At 42.2% G+C, this 8,523-nt stretch overlaps 1 protein-coding gene across 2 annotated transcripts in view; it reads left to right on the forward strand.

The window, feature by feature from the left end:
* Positions 1-8,523, forward strand: part of SYCP2L (synaptonemal complex protein 2 like) — a 203,740-nt gene that overhangs the window by 85,697 nt on the left and 109,520 nt on the right. The window contains exon 3 of one of the 2 annotated variants that reach the window (XM_063605144.1): positions 851-6,478. The gene's annotated coding sequence lies outside the window, so the exon portion shown is untranslated. The remainder of the gene's footprint in view (positions 1-850; positions 6,479-8,523) is intronic. The other variant, XM_055113166.2, reaches the window with a different exon arrangement.

An 8,523-nucleotide genomic window follows, 5' to 3' on the forward strand; every position in this document is an offset into this window, starting at 1 on the left:
TTTGAGAGAGAGATTTTTCAACTGGTTGCAAACAAGATAGGGTAGATCTTGGAAACCATAATACAGAGGAATTGAAGGCACTTGGCCATGAGAAGAAAGAAGTCATTGCAGGCAAGAGCACTGTGTTCCAATGTTTAGGGATATAGAATGAAGAACAGAATTATTTTGTGTGGTCCAGAAGACAAATCTAGGACAAATAGTTGGCTTTTCGTATAGGGATGATTTCATCTTAGCATAAGGAAAAACACTGTCTTCAATTTCTCATCATTTGAGCTAGTTAGCAATAGAATGAGGCACCTGCCTCATTGGGCTTATGAATTAATTCTGCAAATATGAATTGAATGCCTACTATATGCCAAGCCCTGTTCTGGACATGAGCAGGTGATCAATGAGATAGTCATGGATTTGCCGTAATAGAATTTACATTCTAGTGGGGCAGATAACCAACAAGCAAAAAAAAATTAATTTCCATGAAGAAAATGAAATTGTCATGAAGAAACCAAAGCAGGGCACATGATAGAGAGAACGGGGTGGGAAAGGAGCTGAGCAAGAGATGGCGCAGCCAGGGAAAGCTCTGTGAAGACAGCATTTGAGCCCAGACATAAGTATTTAACCGAAAGAATCAGCTCTGCAAATATCTCAGGGAAAGGCAATCCAGGCAGGAGGTACATGAGTAGGGGGCTCTCAGCCGATGACCCTGTGATGGCTAAAATTACATGTCCACTTGGCTAGGCTATGGCACCCATTTGTTTGGTCAAACACTAATCTATATGCTGCTGTGATGGGGTTTTATAGATATGATTAACATTTACAATCAGTTGACTTAAGTATGTTACCCTCCATAATGCAGGTGGGCCACATCCAATCAGTGGAAGGTCTTAAGAGCAAAAACTGAGGTTCCTCAGAGAAGAAGGAAATGTTTTACGACTTCAGCATCAATTCCTGCCTGAGTTTCTAGCCTGCTGGCCTGCTCTACAAATTTCAAGCTTGCTAGCCCTCACAATCACATAATTAAATTCCTTAAAATAAATCTCATATGTGTGTATGTGTGTGTATGTACGTATGTGTATATTGCTAACTAGCTTAAATGGTGAGAAATTGAAGACAATGTTTTTCCTTATGCTAAGCTGAAATCATCCCTATATGCAAAGCCAACTATTTGTACACACACACAGACACACACATACACACACACATATATATCCTATTGGTTCTATTTCTCTGAAGAATCCTGACTATTTTGGACCCCTCCCTGAGGGGCTTTCACACTCCCTGGCATGTAATGTCTATGATTCCACAGCTAATTAAGTGGGTGTGGGGAATAGATTTTAATGGGTTAGGATGCTAGAATTATTTAGATAAAAATGCTGAGAATGAGGTATTCAGAAGGCATTTCTACTTCACAAATATTTCTGCTGATTACTGATTCCTAGAGTGTAGTGGGGTTTACTACCACTGTGAATGTCCAATCCAAAATGGAAAATTCAGCGGGGCGCCATGGCTCACACCTGTAATCCCAGCACTTTGGGAGGCCGAGATGGGCAGATCATGAGGTCAGGAGATCAAGACCATTCTGGCCAACATGGTGAAACCCCATCTCCACTAAAAATACAAAAATTAGCTGGGCTTGGCGGCACGTGCCTGTAATCCCAGCTACTCAGGAGGCTGAGGCAGGAGAATCGCTTGAACCTGGGAGGCGGAGGTTGCAGTGAGCCAAGATCGTGCCACTGCACTCCAGCCTGGTGAAAGAGCTAGACTCCATGTCAAAAAGAAAAAAGAAAAAGAAAAATGGAAAATTCGGCTGGGCGCGGTGGCTCGCGCTTGTAATCCCAGCACTTTGGGCAGCTGAGGCAGGCAGATCACCTGAGGTTGGGAGTTCCAGACCAGCCTGACCAACATGGAGAAACCCCACCTCTACTAAAAATACAAAATTAGCTGGGCGTGGTGGCGCATGCCTGTAATCCCTACTCAGGAGGCTGAGCCAGGAGAATCGCTTGAACCTGGGAGGTGGAGGTTGTGGTGAGCCGAGATCGTGCCATTGCACTCCAGCCTGGACGACAATAATGAAACTCCTTCTCAAAAAAAATAAAAAATAAAAAAAAGGGGAAAATTCATCCTTGACTCCATTTCTACATTTTAGAAAGGGTTTCTTACTAAGTTTAGAATTTCTCTTGGATAACATTTAAAAAGTAAGAAGTAACTGTGGGAATTCAAAATTTTTTTTGTCCAGTCTTTGCTGGATTATTTAAAATAGACATATTTATATTTTTGAGAAAAACTTTTAACTTATATTTATAATCCAAGGAATACTCTAGTTATTCAAGTTGGAGTGAAAGGTGTTATCAGTGAGCAACCATTTTTGATTTATGATCTATTACAAATACCTGAGAAATCACCTTGAAATGATTTTCCTGGCATTTGCACAACTGATACAGGTCAGTGATAATATTTATTATTCTGTCACTGCTTACTGCTCCCTTCAAGTTCAGCAAATGCCTGGTATAACATTTCACAGACTCAGGGCAAGTTGACCTCATCAGAGAATTGAATCTCCAGGGTCTTATGGCCACAGCTGACAATCATGGGTATTTTCCATCAGTGGTACAGAGTGTAGAAAAATGTTGTCAGCCACTGAATAACTGGTGATAGAATAAGAGTTACAGATTACTCTCTCTGGTCAACTTATCCTATTGAGGAGTAGATATAAAGTCTTACATATATTGGCCTTGGGTACTATTAGTCTTCTTTCTTCTCCATATAGAATGTGTTTAGCTTTTTATATACGTAAACTTGTCTAATCTTAAATTATGCTATTTAAATTGTGTTGATTCTCAGTAAAGCAAATTATTCTCCATAACTTGGATGGGGCTTGTCCCACCCACTCAGTTGAAGACTTTAAGTATCAAGACCGAGGTTTCCCAGAGAAGGAGGAATTCTCAGTCAGCAACATAGATACCTTGCCCATGTTTCCATCCTACTGCCCTCCAAAATTTGGACCCAAGACTGAAACTATGACTGGCTGGAATTTCCAGCTTGCTGGCCTGCCCTGCATATTTCTGACTTGCCAGTTCCAACAACTGTGTAAGCCAATTCCTTAAACTAAATATCTCTCTAGATCTACATCTACGTAGCTATCAAATACTAGATCTATTCATTCCATATCACTATATTTTTATACCCATTATCCATCCCCACTTCACCCCTGTCTATTTGCTTTGATTTCCAACCTCTGGTAGCCATCATTCTATCCTCTATCTCCATGAGTCCGATTGTTTTAATTTTTAGCTCCCACACATAAGTGAGAGCACAAGAAATGTGTCTTTCTGTGTCTGGCTTATTTCGCTTCATATAATGTCCTCCTCTTCCACCTATGTTGTCGCAAATGACAGGATTTCCTTCTTTTTTTTTTATCACTAAATAGTATTATTTAAATGTTTTGTTCATTTATTTGTTTATGAGCTGCAGTTTCGCTCTTGTTGCCCAGGCTGGAGTTCAGTGGCACGGTCTCGGCTCACTGCAACCTCCACCTTCCAGGTTCAAGCAATTCTCCTGTCTCAGCCTCCCAATTAGCTGGGATTACAGGTGCCCACCACCACGCCCAGCTAATTTTTTGTATTTTTAGTAGAGAGGGGGTTTCACCACGTCGGCCAAGCTGGTCGCAAACTCCTGACCTCAGGAGATCCACCCACCTCAGCCTCCCAAAGTGCTGGGATTATAAGCGTGAGCCACTGTGCCCGACCTAAATGTTATTTTTTAGAACAGTTTTAGATTTACAAAAAATTAGGATGACAATACAGAGTTCACAAAAGCCTAGCACCCTGTTTCCTTTGTTATTAACTGTATTAGGCCATTCTTGCATTGTTATTTACACCTGAGGCTGGGTAATTTATAAAGAAAACAGGTTTAATTGGCTCACAGTTCTGCAGGCTTTACAAAGAAGCTTGGTGATGGCATCTGCTCAGCTTCTGGGGAGGCCTCAGGAAGGTTATAGTCATGGTGGAAGGTGAAGTGGAAGCAGGAGTCTCACATGGCCAGAGCAGGAGCAAGAGAGAGAGTTGGGGGAAGGTGCTACACACTTTTAAACAACCAGATCTCATGAGAATTCACTATCAAGAGGACAGCACCAAGGCATGAGGGATCTGTCCCCATGACCTAATCACCTCTCAGCAGGCCCCATCTCCAACACTGGGGATTACATTTCACCATGAGATGTGGTGGGCGCACAGATGCGAACCATATCATTAACATATTACCTTAGCATGGTACATTTGTTACAGCTAATACACCAATATTGATGCCTCATTATTAACCAAAGTCCCTACTTTATTCAGATGTCCTTAGTTTTTACCTAATTTCCTTTTCTTCTCCAGAATCCCATCCAGGATATATAACATTTAATCGTCATGTCTCTTTAGATTCCCCTAGACTGTGAGTTTCTTAGACTTTCCTTGTTTTGACAACTCTGACAATTTTGAGGTGTACTGCTCAGGCATTTTGTACAATACCCCTCAATTATGATTCGTCTGATGTTTTTCTCATGATTAGACTGGGATTCTGTGTTTTTTGGGAGGAAGATCACAGAGGTGAAGTGCCATTTTCATCACATCATATCACGGGCACATGCTAGCAGCATGACATCACTGTTGCTGTTGACCTTGGTCACCTGGTCATCTGGTAGTGTTTATGTAGTTTCCCCACTGGGAAGTTCCTCCCTCCACTCCCCACTTTCCACACTGTGCTCTTTAGAAGGAAGTCACCATACATAGGCCATACCTAAGAAGTGAGGAGTTATGCTTCTTGAGGGTAAGGGTGGCAACATAGATTAGTTAAAATTATTTTGCACAGGAGATTTTTCTGTACTCCCCCATGATTGATATTTATTCAATTAGGTACTCATATCGGGGTAGACTCCTGCGTTTTTAAAATACTTTGGGTTGTAATCGAATACTGGGTTATTATTTTTTAAAATAGTTCCAACTTTGGCCATAGGAGCTCTTTCCATTGGATTGCATGTCCTTTTGCCGTGACTCTGAGGTAGGAGACTGGACTCAATTCCAGAGGCAGGGCTTGGACACTGAACCAAATTGAGGACTAGCTAAAACAGAGATGGGGCAGAAGCACCTTTCTATAAGACACACCCACCAGTGTGCCATGGCAACATATGGAAGTTACCACACCTTTCTATGACAACAACTTGACAACCTGGAAGTTACCACACTTTTTAAAGAATTGTCTGCATAATCTGACCCTTAATTTACATATAATTAAAATTAGGCATAAATCTGACTGCAGAACTGCCTCTGAGCTGCTACTCTGGGCACATTTGCTGTGGGGTAGCCCTGCTCCACAAAGAGCAGTACCTCTGCTGCTGCTTATACACTGCTGCTTCAGTAAAAGTAGCTGTCTAGGCCAGGTGCGGTGGCTCACACCTGTAATCCCAACACATTGGGAGGCCAAGGCGGGCGGATCATTTGAGGTCAGGAGTTTGAGACCAGCTTGGCCAACTAGTGAAACCCCATCTCTGCTAAATACAAAAATTAGCCGGGCATGGTGGTGGGCACCTATAATCCCAGCTACTCGGGAGGCTGAGGCAGGAGAATCACTTGAACCCAGGAGATGGAGGTCGCAGTGAGCCGAGATCGCACCATTGCACTCCAGCCTGGGTGACAGAGCAACACACCCTCTCAAAAAAAAAAGTTGCTGTCTAACACCACTGGTTTCCCCTTGAATTCTTTCCTCAGCAGAGCCAAGAACTCTCCCAGGCTAAGCCTCAATTTTGAGGCTCACCTGCCCTGCATCAGCTCCACTACTGTTTTTGTTGTTGTTGCTTGAAGCCCTTACTTTCTTGCACTACAAGGTGCTCCAGTCTCTCCCTGTTCACCTGGAAGTGATAGTTAGAGGAGAGCCACTTACTAAAACTGTATAAGACGTTGGCGCACAAGTGGCCCTGCTGAGATCCCTCCCAGGCGAGTGTAACACGAGCTGGTAGAGGGCCCTCCTCTACTTCCACATTTGGCCCTGGCAGGCTTTAATGTTCTCTCACTCTTTACTCCCCTTCTCTTTTTTTGCACCATAAAGTCTCAGGTATCTCAGCTGACATGTGGTGCCCACTGGATGTCAGTGCCTGAGAGCAGAATGGTGGAGAACACATTTTTTATGAAGGATATTCATTGGAAGCCATTTCCCAAGCCAGGTCTCCAAATATTTTTATAAAAACAATTTATAAACTTTACAGCAATTGCTATTATCTGGGATGGGATGATGGGTATGGGTTTTTTCTTTCTTTTTTTAGGTTTTGAGGATTTCTGCAAAACTTTGATAGGCCAATTTTCATTTTATATTCATAATAGCGTCTCAAGGAATACTTGATTATCCTCCGCCTTGAATCTCTGCTACTGTGATACAGTCAGTTGGGCAGAAAGAAGACTTTTTGCTGGGGGAAAGATGGGGAACATTGAGTGGCAGAGACAGAGGGCACGTGAGTACATTCTTCACTAATACTCTTAGTTGTAGGAATGTACACAACACTTTTCCCTTTATTGAAAACATATTCGGCCAGGAACAGTGGCTCACGCCTGTAATCCCAACACTGGGAGGCTGAGGTGGGTGGATCACGAGGTCAGGAGATTGATACCATCCTAACACGGTGAAACCCCATCTCTATTAAAATACAAAAAATTAGCCAGGCATGGTGGCAGGCGCCTGCAGTCCCAGTTACGCGGGAGGCTGAGGCAGGAGAATGGCGTGAACCCGGGAGGCAGAGCTTGCAGTGAGCCGAGATTGTGCCACTGCACTTCAGCCTGGGCGACAGAGTGAGACTCTGTCTCAAAAAAAAAAAAAAAAAAAGTATTCTGGGCCAGGCGCCATGGCTCACATCTGTAATCCCAGCACTTTGGGAGGCCGAGGCAGGCGGATCACCTGAGGTCAGGAGTTCGAGACCAGCCTGGCCAACTTGGCAAAACCCTGTCTCTACTAAAAATACAAAAATTAGACGAGTGTGGTAGCAGGTGCCTGTAATCCCAGCTACTCAGGAGGCTGAGGCGTGAGAGGAATCTCTTGAACCTGGGAGGCGGAGGTTGCAGTGAGCTGAGATCATGCCACTGCACTCCAGCCTGGGGGACAGAGCAAAACTCTGTCTCAAAAACAAAAAACAAAACAAAAAAACATATTCCTCACAAAGAATGTAAGCCCCATGAGGGCAAGAACCATGCCTACATTGTCCATCCCTTTACTGTCAGGTTTTAGAACATTGTAGGTGTTCAGAAAATTTGTTTGAATGTGGGATCATTGATATGTTTATTATGTGCATGAACATATTCAACATCTATTGCTTCAAAAACAGATTCTTTACAAATAGAAACAGTGCTCTATTCATTCAAGTATATTATTCTTACAAATGTATTAAAATATTCATAATCAAGAAGAATATATTCATAAAGATAGTTGTTGAATATTCATAAGGATGTTTCATAAAATTTTATGAACAAATTTCATGAAGATTTTATGAACAAATTACTTATGAAGTAATTTGAGGAATGTGTACATGAAAAGTTTTTGAAGAACATCTGGAGAAGAAAATACTAACAAGGAAAATATTTTAATAAGAAAAGCTTCAAGATGAGGAAAATATTCATGAAGAGTGTTCCTCATCTTCCCCTCTGCCTCTGCAGCTGGGCTGTTTTGCCTTCCCCATTTCATTCTTTCCTTGGAGAATTTTCCTCTGCCCAGCTCTTCCAGCTGCAGAGACAAGTTCAGCCTTCACAATTTTAATGTTTCCAACAATCATAAAATTAGCAAGTAAAAATTCTTGAAATATCATTATATTTTCCCATGTATAAAATACAATGCATGCAATAATGTACTGCCATGCCCTGCTATTTAACCTATTATTTGGCGTGTCTTATTTCTCTTGTTTACTACAAATTTCTTTTGAAATATTTTTTAGAGGCTGGGTACCGCTGTGTCTCCCAGGCTAGAGGGCAGTGACTATTCACAGGCACGATCACAGTGCATACTAACGACCACACTGCAGCCTCAAGCCATCCTCCTGCCTCAGCCTCCTGAGTAGCTAGGACTACGGATATGCATCACTGTGCCCAGCCAATTTGTTTTTTCCTACTACAAATTTCTTGAAAGCAGCGACCTCATTTTATGCTTCTCTGTAATTCTCATAGTGAGCATTTAGCATCTAACAGGTGAATGCATATATTCTGTTGATAATGTCATGAGTTTTTTTCAAATCATCTTTGCAGATATATTTTTTGAGGTAAGCTTAATTTTTTTAAAAATCACAAAACCAGATCATAAAGTTGTACCTTTATTCTAAAAGCTCTTTTTAGCGTTCCATGAGGACAGTGGCATCCTTGCAGAGGACAGTAGCACCCACAGCAGAAATGGATGGGCATCTGTCCACAGGGCACTCAGTCCTGATAACAGAAGACTGGGATAGATGACATCCATTCTGGTGTCACAATTCTGGGCACGTTTGAATTAAGGGGTTTTATTGCTACATCTTGGCAATAG

The sequence above is a fragment of the Pan paniscus genome, chromosome 5 (genome assembly GCF_029289425.2).
Source record: "Pan paniscus chromosome 5, NHGRI_mPanPan1-v2.0_pri, whole genome shotgun sequence".
NCBI lineage: Eukaryota > Metazoa > Chordata > Mammalia > Primates > Hominidae > Pan > Pan paniscus.